We start from the raw sequence: 26,061 nt of genomic DNA, 5'->3' as shown, positions 1-26,061 counted from the left end.
CAAGGGAGGGAGAGGGTGCTGAGGGAAACAAGGAGATGGACTCTTTCTTCCAGGGGTTGTGGTGCTTGCTCCAGAAGGGTGGTGGAGTGTGTCACGGGGATGCCTTCTCTTAGCTTCCATTCTAATTCTTGTCCTCTCTGACTGGTGCCCCCACATCAGGCGGACTCTGATTTGCTCCCCATCCTAGTGGAACTTCTTAAGACATCTTGTCCTCCTCCTTCATGGGGCTGAGGTCTATTTCTTGGAAGGTCACTGAGGCAGGGGCAAGATGTGGTATTTTAGAACCAGAATCCGTTCTGTTCTCATCCTTGTGCACAGAGGCACAGAGGGTATGGCGGGCTGCTCAGCATCTTTCCCCTGTACATCTCGGAACAGACTGAAGAGGTGTCGTTCTTGCTTCTCTCTCTCCCAACCCCCTCCCCAGCCCTGGGACTTGAGGGTGTGAATGTCCCCTGACAGGTAGGAGCTGATATGAGCAGAGCCATCATGTTCTCCTCCTTTGAGGAATGTTTGTTAGTTACTTGGTAAGGAAGTAGCTTGAAGGAGGGAGTGGAAATCACTTGATTATACCTTGCCAGCATGTCCCCACAGGGGTACATTGTCCTGTGGACCCATCAGAGCCAAAGACAGACATCTCTCTGGCCTGCGTAACTGTAGGAGCAGCTATGAGCATGAACATAGTTACGAACTGTAGACAAGGGGACCTGCTGTCCATCTGAGAGCCCAACAGGACAGGAGGTTCTGACCAAACCCCTATGCCAAATGAAAGATGTTCCCTTGGACCTGGCTGCTTTCCAGACATACCCTCTTGTCCAGAGTCCCTGAAGCAGGGCTCCAGAGAGGGGAATCCCTGGACTGCTAGTTGGTTATAGGAATTCTCTGGGGGTGACCTGTAGGGAAGGATGGACTCTCCAGAAGACTGTATTGGAGACAGCTGCTTGTGGGGTGGCAATATAGTGCCAGAGAAGAGGACCCCCCACCTACTGTCTCCACTGGGGCCCTTCTTCAGGAGAAAGACCATTGTGCACAGTCCAGGAAGCTGGATTCTCAGACTAGCTATGAAAGGTCAGGTTTCAAAAGGCCCCCATCTTACTTCCAGGTCATGCAAGGAGAATCAGGCCTACAGAACTGAGGGCCTGTTCTGAACCAAGAACCCCTACTTGCTGGCACTCTGCCCTGGGTTGCCCTACCTGACAGCTGGGCATGAATGTAACTTCTCCAGGTAGGTGAAAGAGCTTTGAAAATGAGTCAAGTGTTTATTACAGAAAGGAAATATTATTCTGGTTGACTCTGGCCTACAGGGAAGCCATCTGTTTCCTACCTCGATGGAGGAACTATGGCCATCCCCTCTATGGAAGATGTCCCCTTTCTCTGTGGCCAGTCTAGGCTCTCTTCCAGTCTTAGAGTGGCCCTCTTCCAATTATATTGTGGCCTTTGAGGGCTTCTCTTTCATCCTCTTCAGCTGAGCAACATTTAATATACTTAACAGGATTGCCACCCAGAGATGATGTTGTCTAGGGGCACAATGGACTTCCCCACAGATCTGTACCTTCTCACCAACCCTACAGGCTCTCTACTATGGGCCTTTCTGTGAGGCAGCTGGTTGAAGAACCATAGAGCTAATAACTGGGCAAGTGCCAGGATCTCTTTGTAGTGTCCAGGCTACGGGAATCCACGTGGCATCCAGGCCACAGGCAGGCTTTCACTGAGAAGGGCTGTCATGAAAGTACCTAGGGGAAGTGTTGAGCATCCGAGTGAGATCAGCTTTTAGTGTCCTGTCTTGTCTGACTGGGGCCCAGTCCTCTCTCCTCCCCTTCTCATGGGAGAGCTGGAGTTCGAACAACTTACTCGCCCACCAGCATGCGTATACACTCAAGACTCCATTTTCTCACCCATGAGTTGGCAGGGCCACAGTGGGAGCTAAGATAAGATAAGATAAGAGCCTGGGACCACTGAGATCAACTTGTGGACATTGCATGGAAGCATCCCTAAAGCTGGGACTGAGACATGCTGAGAGTGAAGCAAGGGGGGAGGAGTAGCCCATTACCACCTCCTGCTCCCTTCTGGCCATCAGTGATTCTCTCAGGGAAGCAGAAGTGCAGGCCCACTTAGAAAGTCAAGACTTGGACCGAGGTGTTCCAGGATCATGGCTTACAATTTTCCTCACCCTTCCATCTGCTATCTTGCATCAGTCCCTACAAGAGGAGAGCTTCTGGACCAAGTGGAAGAGTGATGGCTTGCTTCTGTGCCTTCTTCATTCCTGCCGAGTCAGGGCCTCTGGTATCCTGAGAGGGTCAGAGACAGAAAGGCTGTGCCAGCTCCCAGCAGGAAGCCGTCCCCTTCTCATTCCTAAGTAGTCTGGCCAAGGGAGGTGGCCCTGAAGATAGAAGCCTTCACGGCGTGGCCGAGTCTTTTCGGGATTGTGCGCAGCCAGATGAATGATGGGCTCAGGCCATGCCCTGGCTCTAGAGCAAGGGACTCTTAAGGTCTTTGGCGATTTAGGGGACAGCACAATCCTGTGGCCACAGGAGATGGTTGAGTTGTTGAACATGGGGCTGTTGTCACCTCAGATGCCCAAGTGACATAGCATCAAAATGCTGCACAGAATAGCTGTGAGGGTGACCAGCTATGTGTGGTAGGACCTGGGCGTGGGGGAATTGTCACATGTGACACAGTGTCCGGAGGTTTCTTGGGGTTAGGTATCCACCCACGTCATTACTGGCTTACTCATTCCCGTGAGGTGAGCCTCAGTTTGCAGTGGTGGGAAATTCCGCATAGCGTCCTCGGGAAGATGGAGGGGAGGGGACAGGAAAGTGACTGTGTGGCGTTTGGTGATTAAGTCTCCTCTCCATCTGCTTGTCTTTTTACTTCTGAGCCACCAACTATCTAGGGACATTTGGGATGGCAGGCCATGCTTTGTTGGTAACAAAAAATGCCCAGTGATGGTTGGCCAGCCATGTAAATCCCTCAAGGCACCGTTAGAATTGAACAATTCCCTTCAGAAGAGCATCTGGTCCCTGAAGTTCTGGGAGAACGTCGTTATCCAGGAACCAGAAGGCATGTGGGTGGCAAGGGAGAGGGGATACTACAGAGTGTTACTAGGTCAGGGACACCCCCCCTCCCCCGGCCGGGGTCATGTGGGTCCAGGTGTGAATTAGGTCAGGCCTGAGAAGACCACGGACATTAGACCAGGGATCAGCACCTGAGATCTTGCTGCTCCGTGGTTTCATGGGCCTGGTTATTACTTCTGAACCGTTGTTAGGCTCCAGGGAAGAAGTGGATCAACTGAATATTCATTTGATAGAAGAGAAAACAGAGGCTGTAGGAGGCTGTAGGAACCACAGGCTTGCATATGTGGTCACAGGGCTCTGACTACAGCACACAGGTGTCTCTCTCCAGCATACAAGGGTCTGACTCTGTCGTCCAGGGCTCTGACTCCATCATACAGCAGTTTGTCTCCATCATACAGGGGTCTGTCACCAGCATACAGGGGTCTGACTCCAGCATACAGGGGTCTGTCACCAGCATACAGTGGTCTTCTGCATACAGAGGTTTGTATCTAGCATACAGGGGTCTGTCTCCGAAATACAGTGGTCTGACTCCAGCGTGCAGACAAGTCCAGCGCTTACCTCCGTTGTGCTGCTGCTGGCGTTGCTGAAGCTGCTGAAGACCCAAGGACTTGGAAATGAAGGTTGCTGGTCTGTCCCCTTCCCCTCCATTCTGGGCAGGGTGCCCAGATCTGGGGCAGATGAAGGACAGTTCTTGTCACAAGAGCAAAGGAAATGGGAAGGATAGGATTCCTGCCTCACCCCATGCGTACAGAACCCTAGCCCAAAGCCCTCCAGTGGGTGTAGGAAAGTCAGGACAGCCCTGGGGAAAGCAGGCACGCCAGTGACTCTGCCTCCTTACTGGATGAGTCCTTTTTGAACCTATCTCTATCCTGAGCCTTCCTCACTGGCCCTAGAGCCTTCCTCTGAGCACGACCCAGAGTTGGAACCGCTCCTCACAAACTGCGCCCTCACTCAGGCTCAGAGGACCCCCCTCCATTCATGAGAAGAGGAGACTACTGATGGACCACCTTGAAGTTTCCACAAAACACCCCCAGCTTTTCTTCGCCGTCTCCTCCTTTCCCTCCTCTCCTCCCTCTCCCTCCTCCTCCTTCAGAAGAACTGACTGTCCTCTAACTCAGAGTGGTCTCGCCTGTCTCTGTCTCCCAAGCTCTGGGATTAAGGTGCTGTGCCACCATGCCCCAAACCCCCAGATTTTCTTCTCCCCCGCTCCTAGCTCAGCTAAGTATGACTTTGGAGTCTAGAAAGAAGAGATCACTTTCTGACCCATGCCCCAGACTACCCCAAACCTGTCTCCATTCTCACCTGTTTATTTTCCTGTCCTTTTAAGAATGCAATGCACCTGCTGCCTCCTCCACGAAGCCCTCCATGGATCTCATGGAAAAGGTCTTGAAAGCCTTGCACGTCGAACCTCTTGCTAGACAGTGAGCTCATCCCTTTGCACACCTAGTGTTCTCTGAGTGCTGCCCACACGTATGTCCCCTGATAACTTATGAGGAAGGAAGGAAATGACAAATAATAATTATATTCTGTAATGATGGCAATGTAGAGTGCCGGGGATGAGATGTTCTGACAAGGGCGCGTGGCGATGAGGTTGCCCGTGCCTTATGACAGATGGTTTCACGTCTGGGTGTGCAATGACCTGGAGATACTCATGGCTGTGCAGAAGCCGACACTCTCTGGGATATCTAGGGCAGCAACACCTGAAATGCAAAAAAAAAAAAAAAAAAAAAAAGGTCTTGGCCTCGGCAGCTTTGACACTAACAAAAAAATGGAAGGGACAACTGAAGGCTGGGATTACAAATATTCACGCTTATTCACTCCCGTCTGAAGTTTCTGTTTTGATTTTTTTTTTCTTTATTTGAGATAAGGTCTCATGTAGCCCAGGTCTCAAACTCACCAGGCAGATGACTTTGAATTCCTGATCCTTCTGCCTCCATTTGCCAAATGCCAACCAAGTTGTACAGGTTTATACCATCACAGCTGGGAATTTAATTTTCTCTAAGTTATACCTTGATAAGACTGATATACCCACACATACATACAGTATGTGTATGTCCTGTGTCTCCATGAGTAAATCTAAGAACTGTTGCAAAAGGGGACAGCAAAAACAATACCATTAGTGACAATATAAGGCCGATAAAACCATAAAACAAGCTCATACGATTAGTAGAGATAGATTAACGACAGACACTATAGACTGCAGCCCTGTGGTGGCCTTTGGGGAGTGGAGCTGAGACTTCAGGGGGAAGATTTCTGGTTTATCAGGAACACTTTGCTTCTCACCCATTGCACGCACATGCACGCACGAACACTACACGCACACGAACAGGCATGCACAAGTGCGCGCATACACTCACACAAGACCTACAGGGAAAGGTATAGGATATTAATATTTGTTAATTAGGTTGGTTTTATTCTTTTATCCTTTTAGTGTTTAAATTGATTCCCCTCCTTAAAAGAGAGACACCAGCTCCTCCCTGGGAGGGAGTGACCACTGTGTGCTGAGTGGGCGAGGGCAGGTTTAACCAGTGTAGGAAGCTAGGGGAGGGAAGTGTGGGGTGTCCCAGGGCAATTGATAAAGAAGGGCAGGTGGCATTGAAATGTATGTTGAATGGCTTGTGTTTATCAGGTGGCCCTTTCGCCAGCACCTTCCCATTTATGCTGTGATTTCATCACTTCTCTCTTTGGACTGCGTGCACAGGAAACAGGCTGCGGGAGAAACTGTTTTCTGTGACTTTGAAACTTTCGTTCCTCCATCTTAAAGATATTCATTTAGTTATTTAGTTATTACTATAACTACTACTATTGTGTTTTGAGACGGGACTTTTCTGGGTAACCCTGGCTGTACTTGAACTTGCTCTGTAGACCAGGCTGGCCTCAAAGTCACACAGATCCACCTGCCTCTGCCTCTGCTGGGATTAAAGGTGTGCACCACCTCTGCCTGTCTATTTTTATTATTTTAAATTATGTGTGTGTATGTGTTGTGTGGGGGGTATGTACAGGTGCATACAAAACATGTGAAGTCCAAGGATACCAGCTTCTCTGGAACTAGAGGTACAGGCAGTTGTGAATCACCTGAAATGGATGCTGGGAACCCAGCTCAGGTCCTATGGGAGAGCAGTTCACATTCTTAGTCACCAAGCAATCCACCCATCCCTAATTTGACACCTCTTAAAGTCTAGTTAGCCTAATGAGGGTTGGGAAGCGGTGAGGCAAATAGATGAAGTCCCGCACCAAAATAAGGTAATAGACATTGATACAGAGAAAACAGAATTCTCAGAGAATACCGAGTTCAGCCACATGCAAAATCCATTTGCAAGCTAGCTGAAACAATAGTTTTCTGGGAAAGTGTAAGTAATCAGTTTGACTCGGAAGAGCTGGAAACCCAAACAAACCAATAATTATGGAAAGAACCAAGTCTTCAAAAAACAAAACAAAACAAAACAAAACAAAACAAAACAACCCAAAAGTAAAACAGCCAAGTTTAGATAGCATCAGTCAGCCTTCAAGGATTGGGTAATGCCAATGTTATTTAAGTGGCATCAGCCATACCAGGTCTCAGGGAAGGAAAGATTCCAGGTCATTCTGTGAAGCGAGTGCCACACTGGTAACAAAGCACAGGACAGCTGGTGTGTGGCACACTTTCATAACTCATAAATTAAATAAGATTAATGTTCTTCCGTGAACACTGATATAAAACATGTAAGCTAAATAATAAATAGAATCATGCAATATTGGTTTGTTTGTTTGTTTGCTTATTTATTTATTTATTTGTTGTTGTTTGGTTTTGGTTTGGTTTGGTTTGGTTTTTGGTTTTTCTGAGACAGGGTTTCTCTGTGTAGTCCTGGCTGTCCTGGAACTCACTCTGTAGACCAGGCTGGTCTCAAACTCAGAGATCTACTTGCCTCTGCCTCCTGAATGCTGGGATTAAAGACGTGAGCTACCACTGCAAGATTGTTATTTATTTATTTAGCAATGGTTTCATTTATTTATTTATTTATTTATTTATTTATTTATTTATTCATTCACGTTTAATTAACATTTAAAATTTTTATTTATTTTATGTCTGAGTGCTCTGCATGTACACCTGCACACCGGAAGAAGGCAGCAGATCCCATTATGGATGGTTGTGAGCCATCATGTGGGTGCTGGGAATTGAATCCAGGACCTTTGGAAGAGCAGCCTGTGCTCTTAACTATTGAGCCAAGTCCCCAGGTCCCTCTTGATTAATTTTTGAAGATTTATTTTCTTTGCTGTATCTGAGTGTTTCACCTGCTTGTCTGTGTGCACCAACGGCATACCTGGTATCCATGGAGGTCAGAAGAGGGCACACTTGGGACTTGAGTTACAGATGGTTGTGCACTACCACAGGTCCTCTGCAAGAACAAAGAGTGCTCTTAACTGCAGAGCCGCCTCTCTAGCTCCTACTGTTGATCTTTTAAGGCAGGATTTCAAGTAGCCCAGGCTGACTCACTACATAGCCCATGATGGCCTGCAACCTCAGATCCTCCTGCCTCTACCACCTGAGCACCAGGATTATCAACTACGCAACCGTAGTCAGCACAGGGCCTCAGGGGCACTAGACAAAAAGTGAAAAATGTCTTTGATTTTAATTTGTATGTGTGTATGTGTTCGTGCATGTGTGTGGGGTGTACATCCCCAACGTTAATCCACACTCTTTACCCGAAACATGATGTAATCTGTGCTGGAGAATGCTCACAAGTGCTTGAGAAGTGTGTGTTCAGGAGCTGCTGGATGGAATGAGGAGAGACGGTGAGAGAGCAAGAGCGAGAGAGGACAGACAGCGAGAGAACAGGAGAGAGGAGAGAGAAGAGAGAGGAGAAAGGGCATGGGACAGGGGGTGGGAGAGAAAGAAATATCTTTCTGGTGGCAATGAAGAGTTCTGAACTGAGAGCTACAAATTTTCAACTCACGTTGCCAAAGTTGTAGAGTTTAACAGGGGATAAGAGTGAGTTGGATACAAACGGTGTGCCTGAACGCGTCATCAGAAAAACCTATTCAAGTTAAAATAATTGACAAAAGGTATGTTGAAAAACATATTCGCGTTTTAGAACGGTGACCATGTTCTGTGCTGTTAGTGGCGCAGAAAGCTCAGCAACTGCCTGCCCTGCTGGGCTGTACAAACCGCCTCATTCTTGCAGGACAGTTTGGCCATATGTATTAGCATCTCAGAGCTACACAACCTTCAACCTAGGGGTTTCTGATCTCAGAAATGCTCCTTGCAGCTTCTCGCATCAAGAATAGAGAAAACAAGCCAGGAATGATGAATGCAGCCCCTATAATCCTAGCACTTGAGGGGCCAGAATAGGAAGATGATAGTTCTAGGCCAGCCTGGTCTACACAGCGAGTTCAAGGCCAGACACAGGCACAGAAAGGGATGAAGGGACTACCGAAAGAGAGAGAGAGAGACAGACAGAGCAACAAGGTTAGAATCATGTGATCTGTAGGGCTAGTTCAGTGGAACGCTGGCAAACTGGAGATATTGGATACAGAGATGCGTGACTTACATTTATGAGCAAAGCAAAGGTTGGCAGGGTCGTGAAGACACAGGGATAAGTGCATATTCATGCACGTTTTCTATCTGTCCAGACATGCATCAGAGCCCTGGGAAGGCAGCACGCCCGATTCCATTTCCATTGTGTGATTACCTTGAGTGGATCTTTCTTTCCCATAAGCGTGTTGTTTTCAGGGTTTAAAAAGAACATTTTAGAAGAAACCACTTGCGAAGGGAGAAAACGATTCAAAACGCCTCACCCGACACTTTTTTCTTTTTCTTTTTTGGCAACGCTGGGGATCAGACCCAGGCCCTTGCTCATGCTGGCCAAGGGCTCTGCCACTAAGTGACATTGGCCCCGGATTTCCATTTTATGCTCCTTTTCTGTGGCTCCGCCTCTCCTTTTCTTGGCAGTGTTATGTCTGAAAGGGTCCGTGAGAGAGTATCCCTCCTCTCATTTTGTCCACAAGGAAGCTAAAACCTAGAGATGTGTCCCACAAGCTTCCCAGGGTCGCTGGCTAGTCTCCGCAGACATGGGGCTCCACTGGCGATGCTTTGAGGAGAGAAACTGAGGATGTGGTGTGTGACTGCCCTTGCGTCACACACCCATGCATCCTTGGGCTTGGCTGCCCTCTCCCGTACCCCTTTTGGAAAGATGCGGACATGCAGATCCCTTGGTACCTTCCTGGGCTTGTTCTTAGTGGCCAGTCGGGGGCCGGTCAAGAGGCCCATTTTCAGTAAGGGCTGCTCAGATGACTCTGGCCTATATGTCCTTCCTTCTTAGCACTGCCAGCTTTAGCTCTACATCCAGGCTGAAGTTCCCATCACAATGAGGGAAAGCAGGGTGCTTCAGCTCACCAGGGGACAAGGGACAGAACCAGAAGGGCCAGAAACACCAGTATAGTGCTCTGTCTCTGTCCACCCTCTTGTCCAGGACCTCTGGCATGGCTCACTCAGGCCATGTGTCAAGCACTCATTGGCCTCTGAAGGGACCCTTCTCCCTACCAGAGCGCCCCAGGCTGGCCCAGTGGGAAGATGCTGACAAAGCACATTGGTCCTAGGAGGGGCCTGGCTGGCTTAGGTTTGGGGAGGAGCTGTTTACTGAGGACTGGGATCCCTGCCTGCCTATCCTGAGAGTGTTCCCTTGTCCCTATGCCACAGAGCTTTGAAGGAAAACGCTTTGGTAGTCAAGAACTGGCGAGACGCTGCAGGGTCATTTGGAAGTAACTCTCCCCTCTTCCCAGGGACTGGTTGAGAACAGAAAGGCCCGGGGATATATCCTTTCAGCCTGAACTCTCACCGACACCTGCTGCTCCAGGTAAGGCGCCTCTGCCCCAACATCTCCCAACCCTAACACTAGTTCCCTCCCTCAACCTTGGGAGATGTGTCCGTACGGTTGTCCCATTGTCTGTGGTGTGTCAGTCAGCACTTGGGTAAAAGCCTTCCATGAACCTCTTGGGAAAAGTCAGCACTTGCTTCCATGAACTTCTTTAACCACTGCCTGACTGGGGGGACCAGCAGGACCTGAACTCTCTGCACAGGGCACCAGCTCAGGTGGCTCAGGCTCCTGAGGCTTGAGGGAAACTTGAGAGCTATGGGCAACTTGTCCTCTGTTCCTTGGCAATGCCCCAGGCTGAGCTCCTAGCTGGGCCATCTGTGGAGGGTCTTGCCTAGATGCTCTGGGGGTGGGGAGTAGACTCAGGACAGGGCCAGGTAATGCTCTTCTGAGCCCTCTCTGACTCTGGGAACTCGTCTGGAAAGCTTTAAGACAGATAGTATCTTCAGACTTCGGGGGCTGGAAGGGATCTCACTGAGCTCATCCAGCTCAGTCCGTCTTCTTGAGCATCACTTAGTATCCATAGAGAATCCAGTGCTGGTACTGAGTAGCCCAGAGGACTCAGGTGTCATCGCGTCAACACCGCACAGGAAGCTTTCTGTTTCAGTGCCTCCTTCCTGAAGGCCTCAGCCCAGCCTCTGCCCTGGGTGCTCTTCCTCTCCTCTGCCATATCTGGCTGCCTTAACCAACTCACACTGCTTTGTCCCACATCTGAAGGCAGAATGTGTTGGGAACCAGGTGTGCACCTAGTGGAGTCTTTCTCCCCCATTTCAGAAGGGAGAGCGCTACTGTTCGAATCTTAGAGAAAAGGATAAGGGGGCCCTTGAAGCTGAGCAGGGAAGCTGTAATAGGGTAAGATCTCCCCCGCCTCTGAGAGTGTCTATCGCCTCTCTTTCATGGAGAAAATGCTGCCCTGTGCAGGCTGTTGGCCAAGAATGTTGCAATTGTCGCTGTTATCCATTAAGGTCATCTTAGATCTGTTTCTTTTTCTGTGCAGAGTGCTCAGTGTTCCTGTAGCCCTTACAACTTCCTATTCTTCCCCAAGGAGAGCCCTCCAAGGCAGGTGGCCTTGGATGTGGGCAACACAGACTTCTGTCCCCCTCCAGGTCTCACTGTCCGACCCTGATTTCTCCCCTCTGGATGTCTGTGGAAAGCAGCTGTGAACATTGTTCAGAGCTCAGGACTCTGACCTTTTGCCAGCCTTGCCATCTCTGTGTACCTCAATCACTATCTGTAAGATGGGGGAAATAGTAGAACCTTAAGGTCACTGAAGGTTAAATAGATTAATACCTGTAAAGTGCCTGAAGCAGCACCTAGCATTCAGCAAGTGGATACCATCTTAGCTCTGCTCATCACAAAAGCCTGCTTTCTCCCAGCCACTCTCTGCTCCTTGATTAACTCTCCCATAAAGCACAGAATAGCCATCTTACTCCTGGAGTCTACAGTCATGCATGGTTCCCTGTGGCCTGTTTAATGATGATGCCCTAACCTGCCCTCTAAGGGCCTTGAAAGCAGAAACTGGATATATCTTAACTATGTTTTACACTATAAGGAAACAATAATGCCTTTTGAGACAGCATTTTTCACCCTCAAGGGGGTGTACTGAATTCCCAAGGAGTGGGAGTGTAGCCACCCATAGCCCCTCTCCCGAGTTTGAAGGTTTAATTAAGATTATGCCTCTTAACCATAGCCCTGACGTAAACACAAGCTGGATATTGGCTTCAGAGGCCGCTGGGTAGGGGTGGCTGAGGTTTCATCTGGGTCCATGAGACTGGTCTAGATTCCAGCCTTGTCCACCTCAGAGTGAGGAGAGGTCATCTGGCCACTGCCCAAAGCAGACAGGGACTGTAACACTCTTGCAAGTTCAGGCTAGGCCGCAGACATGAAGTCATTGTCCTTGGCTCTGGGGTGCTGGAGGTTGGCAGAGAGTACCCAGGATCAGCACCCTGGACAGAGCATCCGTTGCCATTAGCCTTGCATTCCTTGGAGGAAAAGCCGCAAGCCAGCAAGAGACTGGTGCTTGGTAAAGGAGGACAGGCCTGCATTCCAAACCAAGTTCCTTTCCAAGTGCAAAGGTGTTGCTCCTCCACGACCATGAGCCTCTCTAAGTCTCTATTTGTCCATCCGTAAAACAGACAGAATAACTTCCCCTGCTGACGGTGGAGGTCACAGTAGGGCAGCAAGCCAGCACCCTTGCACAGGGCCGGCTTCATGTCAAAGCTGTTACCTGCAGCCCGCTCACTTTCCCCGAGGTGCAGTGTGCCTTGCAGGCTACAGGCTCCACTCCAAGATGACAGACGACAGTGGCGATTAGATGGGGGCGATTAGATGGAAGCTCAAAGCTTCCAAGATTCCTGGCAAGGGTGAGAGGCAAAGAGGGAAGTGACACAGTTCTGTCTGATTTTTCTCGGAGATTTTTCCACCAGGAGGCTCAGGCCCTGCCAAGCCTCAGGAAGCGAGGGTGTGGTGCCAGAGAGGGAGCAGAGCAAGCAAAGCAGGCATTCCTCCTTTACCAACTCAACAACGGGCTGCTGGTGCCTGGTGTATAGACGCTAGGCTGGGCACTGGGGTCAGAAGAATGTAAACTAGACACAGTCTGGCCTTTTAGGTCTTAGCTCTGCTGGAGAAGGGCAGGGCATTGGACAGGCAGCTTAAACTCTGTTGATTTTTTGTGTATTATTTGTTCTTACTCTTTTAGAGACAGCATCTCACCTAGTAGCCAAGGATAGCCTCAAAATCGTGTCATTGCTCTGGCCTCGGCTTCCCAAGTGCTGGGGTTACAGGAGTATAACCATGAGGCTTGGCAAAGCAGTGTGAATTCTAGATGGAGTATGTTAGGAGGAGAAAAATATGTATAATATGGAAACAGACAGATTAACAAAAACCCAGAGAAAGAAAAGGGGTCTCAGGATACCTCAGAGCTGGGTCATTAAATTGGGCCTCCAGGGGACTAAAGAGATGCTTAGCAGTCAAGAGCACTTGGCTCTTCCAGAGGGACCTGGGTTTGGTTCCCTTAACTCATGTGAGGTGTTTACAGCCATCTATAACCCCAGCTCCAGAGGATCTGATGCCTCTGGTCTCCACAGACACATACGCACACACATGCAGACGGACACACCTATACGTAATTGAAAAACTGAGGTAAATTTAAAAGCTCTTAAACTGTAATAAATGATTTAAAAATTAGGATTGCCACTGCAGATCTTACCAAAAGGGTAACCATTGAGAGCCAAACTGCTTTCCCTAGGAGTCCTGGCTGGTGTCAGGACCCAAAAGCAAGGATCAAAAGCAAAATATTAGGAAAGGAGGACGATCTAGAAACCCTGCTAACAACCCCAGCCCAAATAATGCCATACTTTTTTCCTCGCTATTTCTATGGCTCTCCACTACCTACATTGCGAACCACAAGCCATCCAGGCTGTCTTAGGACTTCATGGTCTGACCAGTTTGCTTTTAGTTGAGCCGAACCTTTTCTATGTGCCTCTGTATTCAAGATTATCATTTTTTAATAACTTACTCTCCACTTCCCCCCTCCTCCATTTTTTTCCTCTCTCTACTGGTTTCTATCAGTGTAGAAGCTCTGCTTCCAAACGATACCTCCAAAAGACTTCCCTGTCCCTATGGTCTCCGAGGCCATAGCTTCAGCATATACCTTGCTCTGTCCTGCCTTTGGCCTGGAATTATTGTCTGATCTGCCACCTGAGTACACGCTGAGACCTTGGCCTGGGCTCTTCCATCTCCAAGCAGGTGTTGGCTCAGTAAACACCGGCTGAACTCTGTCCATGCTTAAAGGTCCCCATGACAGGGGGGCAAACAGGGTGAGCCTTTGGTCCACTTGGATACCAAAAGCAGAAGAGAAATGTGGACAGATAAAAGGAAGGGAAACGAACACGGAGGAGAGTTGCAAATCACTCTATTTTACTCAGATTGTCACAGGCGGAAGGATGGGTCTCTCTTCTCCAGAAATAGCTACTACTTCCTTCGGCAATCCAGACTAGTATTTCTTTGAGCTTAATTAGAATGCCTCTAGCTTTAGGCGGAGCGCATTTTCCTCTGGTTCTGTCTTTCAGTCTGAGTAGTTTTCCTGAACCTCAAGCCAAGGAAGGGCAAAGGTAGGAGTTTGGCCCCTGACCCGGAGCTTGGCTCTAGGTGACATCAGTGGCCTCTCCCTCAGCACAGTATGGGAACAGGAGAACTAAGGTGTGGGTGTGAGCACAGTTCCTGGAGGCTTTATGAGCTTAGCCCTCAGCCATTCAGCTCTGCGTCCCTCCAGAGCTGACCTTTATCAGCTAGGTCTGTAGGCCTTAGTCCTGCGCATATGAGGTACTACGCATGTGAGTCTCCGGACCCTTATGAGTTCCTGACTCTCTGATGCTCCTCGGGGCTCGTGAGGCCGTATAAACTAGACCAGCGTCTTCAACCATCTGGCTTCCACCACCACCCATCGCTGGAGCAGCTTGCTTTTAGCAGGCAGCTGCTCTCAGAGCACCCCCAAGGCAGTCATCATGGCTTCTGGCCTATTTAGACAGATGGAGCCAGAGCCCAGGGATGGGCTTCACCCTGGCCTTCCTCTTCTGAGGGTGGCATATTTCCACCTAGGGACCTGAGCCCCCCAGGGAGCCTGAACACAGTCTGGACCCACAGCTGTCCTCCTCCCCCGCCTCCCTCTCAGCGTTTGTGCATTCGTGGTCTGCTCTTGGAACATCGTGCCACGGTTGGAGGCCTTCATGCCTTTCAGGGCATGTGGCTGCCCTGCCATCCCTTACATGGTAGCAGGGATCCCCTCTCGCGCTTATAGAATCTGTGCAGAATGCCCAGAAGATGGCAAGCTGAAAGTTCATGGGAGATGAAATGTCTATATTTAAGGGACCACTGTTGGCTGGCCCAGCCTCTGGGCCTCCTGTCTGGACACCAGGGAAGAATCCGATCCTCACACCTTGCAGCTCCTTTATTCCATATCCCTTTAGGGAACTGCAAGCCCGAACTATAGGCTCCTTAAGTTCCAGAGCCAAGGCCTGGCTGAATAGGTGATTCTGTGAGTGGAAATTGTGCAGGAGAGAGGGAGAGAGGGAGAGAGAGAGAGAGAGAGAGAGAGAGAGAGAGAGATACCACGGCTGAGAGAATCAGGCTGACTCTGCCAGGCTGTTTATTCCAGTGTCTAGGCTCAGCTTTGGGGTGGCCAGCGGGGGGAGGGGAGAATGTTCCTCTTCTTTCTATGAACTTTGCCTCCAAAGGACAATTTTTTTTTTCTCCAAGACAGGGTTTCTCTGTGTAGCTTTGATTGTCCTGGACTTGCTTTGTGGACCAGGCTGGCCTCAAACTCACAGAGATCTGCCTGCCTCTGCCTCCCCGAGTGCTGGGATTACAGGCATGTGCCCCCACGCCGAGCCCTAACAGGACTGATTTTAAAGCATGGCCCAGTGGTATTGGCACCATCCAGGGGCTTGTTGGAGATACTGACTCCCAGACACGCCATTCTAGCACCTGTAGCGATTCAATGTGTACCTCATACTATCTTCAAACAGTGACAAGGAGAAAACTGAGCAGTGTGAGTCTCTTGTGCTGATTCTGTGACCACCTACCTCCCCTTCCCGAGGGCACACTCTGCCAGCAGTTCCTTATGGACTCTTCAGGAGGAAATGGGCCCCCAGACAGGCACATAGAGCATTCTCTGTGCTGTCTGCACTCTGCTTTGCCCTCCAGAACATACAGCTGCTACTCTCAAACCTGAAAGCTTACTTACGGGGTTCAGGCTCCCTTCATCCGACTTGCGTGCTTACTAATGCCCCTGCCACCTGTGAGAGGTCTTGGCACCTCAGTTCCTAGCTCCGTGTGGCACAGATCAAGTGTCTGATCAGGCAAGGTCTACCTACACGGATATCAGTGAGCTGTAAACATCCGGTTGGGTCTGAGTGAGACTAGGGTCAGCCTTTGGCAGGAGAGCCCTGGATGATCGGAGCTCATCCTGGCTGCAGAAGGAAGAGGAGTGAGAGGTCACCATTAGTACCTTAGCTGGTTGCTTACCTGATTGCCGTGGGAACCTCTGTGCCAGCAGCCTCCATCCTTCTGTAGCAGGAGCTGACTCTAGGATGGAGCCCTATCCCTCTGCATCATGTGATTCCCTTCCATGCCCATCCTCTCTCCCAACTGTCCCCCTCTGGACTCGTGCTGAAGAACTAATGAGGCAGAGGCTGAGGACAGAACCACACCCTGGAGCCTTTACCCCCCCCCCCCCATTGATGGGGAATGGAGCAGCAGCTGCCCAGTCTTGCTGGCTGAAAGTGTAGTCCAGGCTTGTTGCCATGGAGACGAGAATTACAGGGATAACTCAGGGTCGTGCTGGAGGCTCAGCTTCGCCCAGTTGTGAATGCATTTGCTCTACCGCCCTCAGATGGGAGGTGTGCCACATTTCTCTTTCTCCAAATCAAGACAGAAATCTCCATGGGCAGGTTCCAGCCAAGCCTCAGGGGACAGGGGCAGGCAGGAACTACCCAGCCTGAGATGGGAAGCCTGTGGCAACACTGGCTAGCAGCCGTGGGAGAAGCAGCTTAGACGACAGCATTTTTTAGTCCCCTTCCAGGCCTAGGTTTGACATCATGAGGCCAAACAAGCCCCTCTGCCATGCTTCCTGACTTTCTCATCCTCAACAAATATTCTCAAGCAGACAGCAGAGAAAGTAACAAGTAACTAAGGCGCTCAGGCTGTGTCGTTAGGGAGCTGCTGTTCCCCGGGGTTGCCAGTCAAATGCAAGACCAACTCGTAAGTGACCACAAGGTGGAGTAGGTCCCAACACAGCAAATCTCACATCACCACACATGCTGGCTAGTCCATGAGTGGTTCACTTGGCTCCCTTAGTCTGAACAGCCACGCAATGGGACGTCCCTTTATGAGCAAGGAGACTGAGAAAGAGCGCAGTGAAGAAACCTACTCAAAGTCATGGGGCTGATAGGTAGCAGAGGCTAGGGTTGGGCCCAAGGAAGCTCATCCCCTAGGGACCCACAATTACATACAGCACTGTGTCTGCCTCCCAAGGTGCCATAAGGTAGGGGCATGGTTGCCCCCAAGAAGTAAATATTGAACTGAGGTCAGTGGCAAATTGAATTAGTAGAGTGTGTGTGTGTGGGGGGGGTTACATCTGGGCAGAGAGACTAGGCCATGCCAAGATTGTGGAGCCGGAGGAAAGGGATCCCACAGTAAGACAATTGAAGAGAGGATCTGGGAGACAATGGGTGAAAATGAGGGGAGTTCAGCAAAGAGAAGCCAGTGTGTCAGGCAGAACCATCGAAATCAGCCACTTGTTGGCCAGAGTAAGGAAGCAACTGAATGCCCATCTACAGAATTCCCTCATCACCTTACAGAATTCCCCCCTCATCCTACTCAGGAAACCTCCTCAGTGCTCCAGACTGGGCTCAGTGGCTCTTGTCTGTGGGCTCTGCTGCAGGCTTCTCCCCAGCGTAAATTGCCTTTTAGCAAGATCTGCCTCAAGCCTCTCCAGGAATGAGCTTGGGGAGAGAAAGAACATGCTTCATTTTTCTTAACACCCCATGGGGGAGAACTCTGGGCAAGGTGAACACTGGAGGAGAAGGGGCACAGGGGCCTCCAGCAGGGCAGCCCAAGGGTGCAGGATTTATCTGACTCCCAACAGGGCATTCGTAATGGGGATGGAGTGCCTGAGGGCCTGAGAATGCTGAGGCCCTCGAGAGCAGGGGGTCATCCAACCATGTTAACAGGACATCCTGGTGGAGGGAAGAGATGGTGGCTTGACAAGACTTGGTCTTCCTGAGTGGAAAGCTGCCCAAAGCCACCACGGGCCTCCACAGAGACACCCTTCCACACGGACAAGTTACAGACAGAGCTAGAAGAGTTAAAGTGCCTGAGAGACAGCAAGGGGTTTGATGAAGGAAAGCCAGCAATGCCTAAACCTAGAAAAACTGCTTCCCTTCAAAATACTGCATACAATAGGACATGCTCATTTAGTTTTTTTTTTTAACCAGAAAAGATTTAAAGACCTCTGAAAGAGCGTACTATAATTGTTGTTGTTCTTTATTCCTTAAATTAAAAATAACAAAAAATCAGAACCCTCTAGTTTTAGGACGTCAGTACATCCTGCTGTCTTTTTGTTTGTTTTCCAAGACAGGGTTTCTCTCTGTAGGCCTGGCTATCCTGGAACTCACTTCGTAGACCAGGCTGGCCTCAAACTCACCTGCCTCTGCCTCCTGAGTGGTAGGATTAAGGGTGTGCGCCACCACCGCCCAGCTGCTGTTCTTAATATATACATATAAATATACATACATACATTCATGTGCGCACACACGCACACACACACACACACACACACACACACACACACACGCACACACACACACTAAGCAAGTTGTCACCCCAGCCAGCCACTGTCTGGCCTCTGGAGGGCTAGCATCTGTGATAATCCCACAATTTCTTCACCTCCTTCTCTGTCCAGCTTGGGCATGGCCATGGCGGCTCACCCATGGCAGAACGGTTTTGGTCCCTGGGTTGGGGTGACAAGAGCCTGAGAACAAGAGAGAGAGAGCCTCCCTGACGGGGAAAGGCACCCCTATAGGGCCCCAGAGTGAGGTCTAGACAGCTCTAGCGTCTAGCCTTGACTTGAGTGGCTACTGCATCTCTCCCTGTTCCACAGGCCCTGTTTTCCCTGAAGCTTTGTGACTGTGGGCTAGGACTTAGCCTCAGTTTATCTACCTGTGAAACAGAGCACCGAAGCCGGGCACGGTGGCGCATACCTTTAATCCCAGCACTCAGGGAGGCAGAGGTGGGCAGATCTCTGTGAGTTCGAGGCCAGCTTGGTCTACAAAGCAAGTCCAGGATGTCTAAGGCTACACAGAAAAACCTTGTCTGGGGGGGGGTGGGGTAAGCAAGAAAGAAAGAAAAAAAGGAAAAGAAATGGGCATCACCAACTCTTGATGCTTAGGCTGTTGCTGTTAGGCTGCTTATGAGGAGGACATGGTGGTTAGAGGAAAGTCCATACAAGCCCCTGCCTCCTTCCCTTTCTCTGTCTGAAGCCACACCCACTCAAGCCCGGAGTATGATTCCAGCACAGATTGTCAGTTTTCCTTTTCTCCATTAACTTCTGTCATGAGCCTTTTTTTTTTCCCCAGTGCAGTTTTGTCTTGAGTGTGGTTCCTAGCAGCATGATTCAGAGGGCGCTGATGAGTGAGTCTTTCCCCTGGGGCTCATTCCCCACTCTGCTGCCATTAGCTCCCTGACCTAGCCAGTCTCTCAGGCTCTTCAGGCTCAAGATTCCTCTTTACAGGATGACAGAAGAGAGTCCAGCTGGCTTTTGTGCAGGACATAGGGACGCTCTTAGGAATTTTCAGGATTTATTTATTTTTAATGTGTATGTGTATGTGTATGAAATCCAAACAGGGGTTTAATACTAGGAATTCCATCTGTTCCAAATGGCTGTGATGGTAGACTCTGGGTGCTCAGAAGAGCCAGACTGGCTTGACAAAGCATGCCTCACCCAGTCAGGAGGGCTGTGCCTGGAGCTGCTGGGCTCCCTGGCGACCTAGGACAAGGAAGCTCCTTACTTTGTGATGCTTGCCTTTCTTTGCACCCCATCTCCCCGGGAGGCAAAGCCTGGCATTGAATCTGTTGGAAAGCGTTCCTTCCCTCTTCACCAAGGAACACAGCCCAGAGTAAGGAAGACAAGCTTCTCCACCCTTCCACCTTCTCGGTCTACCTGAGTATATCTCGGAACCCATCTGTAGCTAGAACCTCAACTGCAATGGTGTATGGGAATTGTAGTTTTTTAGCTTTCCAGCGTCTTCAACATAGAAAGGCATACACAGGGAGAAGCCATGTATGGAGGCTGAGGGCCACCTCCAGCATCCAACACTCAGTCTAATCCGTGTGTTAACGGTAGACAATGCATTAAAAGGCCTGGCACCGTGCTTAGCATGTAGAACATCCTCACTAAATATATCAGCTGCCAGTCTTATTACGGTACCAGGGACATCACGGCCCTCTCTTGAGCTCTGGTAGAAAGAAGTTGCCACAGAACCTTCCTGGCTGCCTGGTGCTGTCCGTGGTTCTGAGTTCTATTGATAGACTCGGCCCTGGCTGCCTAGTCTCATGGCTCACATAGCAACCCTGCTTGGCAAACTGGTACTCCCAGGTCCTCTCACCCTGTATTCAGGAGTCTCGGTCTTTGGGACAGGAGATCAAAGACAACAAACTAACATTTGTGGCTCCCACAGTTTACCAAAGCTGTGCGCCAGCTTCTTAACTAGCCTTCATAACCAATCACCCCGGGCCCTGTCAGGGCAGACGGTGAGCTCCAGTCTGTAGGAGAGAAAACGGAACGTTAAGAGACTAGATGGAATCTGGGCAGTGGTGGCGCTTGCCTTAATTGCAGCACTCCGTAGGTAGAGGCAGAGGGATCTCTGAGTTCGAGGCCAGCCTGGTCTATAGAACAAGTTTCAGCATAAGCCAGGCTGGCCTCGAACTCAGAGACCATGGAGGGGACCTGCCTCCGTCACCATCATTCTCATCACTTCTCCTGTCCCTCCTTCGCCCAAATCAAAGGCATAATTTGTTTTTTGTTTTTTGGTTTTTTTTGTTCAAGAGAAGAGACAATGGCTGCCAATGCCTGACTGCAGTTTTGTTTTGTTTTTTAAGGGACCCTCCTCTTCCCCACGTCTCTCCTCGTTCCTGTCCCCAAATAGAATGGGAGGCAGGAAAGAGGCTAAGGATGGTTCAGTAGGGACCCCTCAGCACCATCTCGGATAAGCCGAGGACATGAAGGTGACCCTGGGTAATCCTGGGGCCTGGTGTGGTTCTCAGCATTGTCCTTCATTGTCACAGTAATCCTGTGAGGCTGTGCTGCCATTGTGCCCATCTTTAGGTGCGGAATCTGAGGCTCAGAGAGGTGAGGGTGCCACTGATGGTCGCTAGGATTACCTGGATGTTCTGACTTCAGAGGGACAAATTTCCTCCGCTCCCTTGAGCAGTTCTTTGTCCTGTGCTGTGAAATTAGCATCCAGAGAATCATGTTCTTTGACACCTGCTACTCTAAGTATGCTTCATATGTCCCAGCCATCTGCGTCTCTAGTGTCCTCAGGCCTCAAGCTTCATTCTTTTGTTTGCTTGTTTGGGTTTTGTTGTTTGTTTGTTTTGTTTTCTGAGACAGGGTTTTTAGCCTTGGCTGTCCTGGAACTCACTTTGTAGTCCAGGCTGGCCTGGAACTCACAGAGATCTGCCAGCCTCTGACTCCCAGAGTGCTGGGATTAAAGGCTTGAGTCAGTCACCACTGCTCAGCCCAAGCTTCATTCTCAACAGGGCTTACACTTGGATCTCCAGAGATCTGACCCTTCAGCTTTCTGCATTCCTCCCTCACACTCTGTAGCTAGCTTAGAACCATGTACTTCTCCACAGGGCATTGCCTTTTGGGGTTATTATAAAATGAAGTAAGAATGCAGGTCTAGGGTGGTACGGTATATGGGAAGAGGCTGGGTGCTGCTTAGGTTTCCGTGGCAACAGCCTCCTCACTGCCTCTGCCTGCTGCCTGAGAGCTTGGGTGACAAGGTGGGAGAGATAAACTATCCTCTCTTTTCCTCCCGCACCTGCCCCACAGGCCAGAAGCCAGAAGTGACCAGATTGCTGGGTGGAACCCCCATTCCCAACTCCAAGCTTATGCTGAGTCCTCATAGCTGAAGGTCTTCTTTCCCCTAGGCCAACAGTAATCCTCTCTCCAAAGCCTAAAGGTTGTGAATTCCCTGAGGAGGACGCCATGTTTGTACCTCCAGGGTCTGCATGGGAATTGGCAAGAGTAGGTGTTTGATGACTTAGATTCACCGTGTATCTGTGTGTGTGTGTGTGTTTAATTTTCTGTGTATGAATGTTTTGTCTGCATGTATATCTATCTGTGCACCACACGCGGGCTTGGTATTCATGGAAGCCTGCTAGAAGAAGCTGTCCAAACCCCTGAAGCTGGAATTACAGATGGTCGTGTGCTTCTGTGTGGGCCCTCTGGAAGAATAGCAAGGACTCTCAATCCCTGACCCATCCATCAACCCAGCCCCAGATCCATCTTGCTTGGTGGATTGATGGGCAAACCAGGGGTCCATCCCCACTTCCTAGCTACCAGTGTTTATTTGAACTTCTTGAAAATGCTATATTCAGAGTCCCCCATGGGCCTTTGTCAATGTGGTCCCCTCTGCCCCTCCCCCATTACTCCCTTCACGGTGTTGACTCCTGCACCCTCACAGCTCAGCTGTCAAAAAGTCAAAACATTTTCCCTTTAAGAGACACAAGTCAGGAGCCGGGGTGGGGGGATCCTGTGGAAGTGTTGGGGGAAGGATAGAGGGACCTGGAGGGGACAAGGACACCACAAGAAGACCGACAACGTCAACTAACCCAGGCCCATGGGGACTCACAGACACTGGACCACCAACCTAAGTGCGCGCATGGACTGGACCTAGGCCCAGTTATGGAGCTGATGGACAGCTCAGTCTTCATGTGGGTCCCTTAGCAGTTGGAGCAGGGGCTGTCACTGACATGGTCATAGTTGCCCGCCTATTAGATCACTTTTCCCTAGCTGGGCAGCCGTGTCCAGCCTCAGCAGAGGAGGATGAGCTTAGTACTGATGCAACATTAGGCTGAGGAGGATGGCAGGGGTTGGCAGGGGGTTGGGGGAGGGCACCTCCCTTCTCTGAGAAGAAGGGGAGGGGGAATGAGGGAAGAGGGTGGGGCCGGAAGGAGAAGGAGGGAGGGGGCTGTAATCCTTATGTAAAGGGATTAAACAAATAGAGGAGAGAGATAGAGAAGACACCAGCAAAAGCTGGGTTTGGTGATACTCACCTGTAATCCCAGCACTCGGGGAGGCAGAGACAGGCAGATCTCTGTGAGTTTGAGGCCAGCCTGGTCTACAGCTAGAGCCCAGGACAGCCAAGGCTACACAGAGAAATCCGGTCTTGAAAAAAAAAAAAAAGACCTAGCAAAGAGAGAAGTCTCTGGGTGGTTTGTGCTGCCTGTAACTCCCACCCGAGAGGGTCTGATGCCTTCTTTAGGCCCCTGCGCTCATGTACACATTATGTCCCCCCCATAATTAAAAGTGTAAATCTTTAAAAATGAATACGTAAATAAAAGACAGAAAGAGACGAAAATACAAGCAACAGAACGGTGCAAAGCATCATCCCAGGCTGTTTGTCTGAGCAGAAGGCTCCTAAGATGATCTCTCCACCATATCTATTCCTTCACAGCAAACCTGTAGCTGAGCGGGGGCTTCAGTTCTGACGTGGACCTTCCTTGGAGAACTGCCTTAGGTGGGAAATGTCTCCTCGGACTTAGACGTGTGTGTGTGTGTGTGTGTGTGTGTGTGTGTGTGTGTGTGTGTGTGTGTGTGTGTGTGTTTGTGGGTGGGTAGGAGTTGTGCTTTCGCCTTCCCGTACCTTCTGCTTTGACATGGGCTCCCCCAAGTGGTCATCGTCGGAACTGCAGCTTCCGGCAGAAGCCAACCTCAAGCTGGGCACTAACTCAGAGGGTAGGAATGTGAATTTTCCTGGTTTCCTTTCTTTCTCAAGGTGAATCTCACTGTGTCCTTAACTCCTACTATTTAAGCAAGTAATTTTATTTCTTCGTTGACATTTTTGCATATGTACACAGTGCATCTTGATCATATTCATTCCAGATTCCCTTTCACAGTCTCTCTGGGACCCCTTCAAACCTTCCTTCCCTTCCTCCATATCCTCCTCTTTTTTAAACCGCTTCCCGCATATGCACAGATGTGGGCCCCGCCAGCTACAGCATGGACAGCCTACCAGTGGCCACACCCTTGAGGAAAGATGCTTGCCCCTCTTCCAGCAGCCAGCGATTGCCAACAGCTCTTCAGCTGCCATGCCAGAATGTGGATCGGCTTGATTTTATGCTGGAATTGTGGAAACCATAGCTGCTGTGTGTTGTGGGGTACACTGGCTGTGCCATGTCCAGAGGATAGCATTTTAGAGCACCCCCCCCAGCATCCTCTGGCTCTTGTTTTTTCCATCCCATCTTCTACAATGTTCCCTGAACCTGGAGAGGTCCCGTAGGGCTCACTGCGTCGGCAGCCACTTAGTCTTGGCAATCCAGCCAGTTCTAAGAGGCCTCCCTGCCTGCTGCCCACTGCAAAAGGAAGCTTCTTCCACCAAGGTTAGGAGCAGCAGCAATCTAAGGTCTACCCCTACTCTTGCTAGTTAGCCCAGTTCCCAGAGCACCTCAGCTCCTGCTCCCCATGGACCCCCATCCTTCCCTTCTGAGCTTCTGAGATGACAGCTCTGTTCCCCCCGAGACTTTGCATCGGCCTCTCCTATCACAGACTTCACACGCTGCTGCCCAAGATCCAGGCATTGCTCTGTAGGACTCACACATCTCCCTGCGAAGTGTGTCTGTTGCTGTCATCTCACTTGCTGTCATTCTCACTTGACAGATGAGGAAACCGAGGCATGGAGACCTCAAGTGCCTTACTCAAGCTCACTGGGCGTGAGGTAATTGTCAGAGCTGAGGTCCAGTGTCACAGAACCCACAGAGGCTATAGGCGCCCCCACTCCTCAGCCTCCTCCGGGAGCAGCCCCTCAGAGCAGCTGTTTCTCCCCAGTGCTGGCCTGTGGTGGAGAGCTGTCCCTTTTCACTCTTCCCTACAACTCCCAGGCTCTTCTCTGTTCCCCACCTAAGCCTTGTCTTAGGTTGTGGCACCTCTCCTTGAGACAGTTGTCCTCTGTTCCCCAGTCACTGGCTTCTCCCCTGACCCCTCTCTGTAGCCCTCCTTCAGTGATCTGGTTCTTCGCCTCTGAGAGCTGCTTAAGCTGGTGGCTTTTGTCTCATGCTGATGACTCCAGACTGTGCTCTGGCTTCACATCCACAGCTGCTTCCTCCTGTTCCTCCTCCTCCTCCTCCTTGGTTTTTGTTGTTTTGTTTCTCTTTGTAGCTTTGGCTACCCTGGACTTGCTTTGTAAACCAGGCTGGCCTCGAACTCACAGAGATCAGATCTGCCTGCCTCTGCCTGGGATTAGAGGCGTGCGTCACTGCGCCTGGCCACCCACATGTCCAGCCAAACTATTGATGTCACCGCTGTGTACTCCATTCTCCTCTTTCCCCATCTTTCCAGCCAATGACAGAAACTCCATCTTTTCTTTTCTTTTTTCTTTTTTTTTCTTTTTCTTTTATTATACAGTTTCTTGAGCTACAAACCTCAGAGTCATCCTGACTTCTCTCCTTTCATCTTCCCCATCCAGTCCGCCAGGAACTCCTACTGGCTCTATGTCCAAAGCTTCCAGCCTCTTTTCACTACTCTCCTGTGGCCAGCGCAGCCCAGGTTGTTGCCTGGACCCTGAGGGTCCTCTCTTTGCTTATTTGTTCCTCTTCCCCCATCCCCAATCCAAAGGATCCCTTGAAACTTAGGTAGACCCATGCCACTCCTACCTGTCCTCTCCATCCCATGTCCAGCCACAGTCTGTCTGTCCCTCCACACACCGGGAGACCTTGGTCTCTGCTTAGAAGCCTTCAGTGGTCCCTGACACTCTCCCTGCTGTTCCTCCCCGCTAGGGTACAACGAAGGAGGGCTTCTTATTTGCCACAGGCATTGAGGTACAACCAGCACACATCCGGCACAAAGCGGTTGGTCATAAAGTATTGGAGTGAATGAGTGAATGAATGAGGCTTCTTCTGAGTGAGAACAAAGAGACTCTGGGTAGGGGGATGGTCTGCCTGAGACCGCTTTGTGTCAGGGCATCCCAGGATGCACAGCGGCATTGAATGAGTATGGACAGGTGGGTGTTGGTCTTCTCCGCTCCGAGACAGTAAGACAGGGAGTTTGCCAGCTAGGGAGATAGCTCTCCTTGTCAGTCAGTGAAGCGCTTGCCTCAGAGGCGTGAGGACCCAAGCTCAGTCCCTCAGAAGCCACGTTAGACCGTCAGGTGGAGTGACCTGTGGTTGTAATCCCCACACTGGAGAGGCAGAAATCTCTGGAGTGTGTGGAAGAGCCAGTCCACTCTAATTGATAGGCTCTAAACCAGTGAGAAACCCTGTCTCAAAAGAGATGTAAAGCATTCCTGAGAATGACAGCCAGGGCGCACACACACGCACACACACACACACACACACACACACACACACACACACACACACAC

The 26,061-nt window shown here is 50.2% G+C and overlaps 1 protein-coding gene across 4 annotated transcripts in view; it reads left to right on the top strand.

Moving 5' to 3' along the window:
* Tmem63c (transmembrane protein 63C) overlaps positions 1-26,061 on the top strand; it is a 64,397-nt gene that overhangs the window by 1,492 nt on the left and 36,844 nt on the right. For 2 of the 4 annotated variants that reach the window (XM_055593163.1, XM_055593161.1), the window contains exons 2-3: positions 9,748-9,904; positions 23,161-23,223. The gene's annotated coding sequence lies outside the window, so the exon portion shown is untranslated. The remainder of the gene's footprint in view (positions 1-9,747; positions 9,905-23,160; positions 23,224-26,061) is intronic. The other 2 variants (XM_055593164.1, XM_055593162.1) reach the window with 2 other exon arrangements.

This window comes from Psammomys obesus, unplaced genomic scaffold (genome assembly GCF_907164565.1).
Source record: "Psammomys obesus unplaced genomic scaffold, mPsaObe1.curated_primary_1811, whole genome shotgun sequence".
Taxonomy (NCBI): Eukaryota; Metazoa; Chordata; class Mammalia; order Rodentia; family Muridae; genus Psammomys; species Psammomys obesus.
The sequence above is the reverse complement of the archived record's forward strand: the minus strand, read 5'-3'. Positions and strand labels throughout refer to the sequence as shown.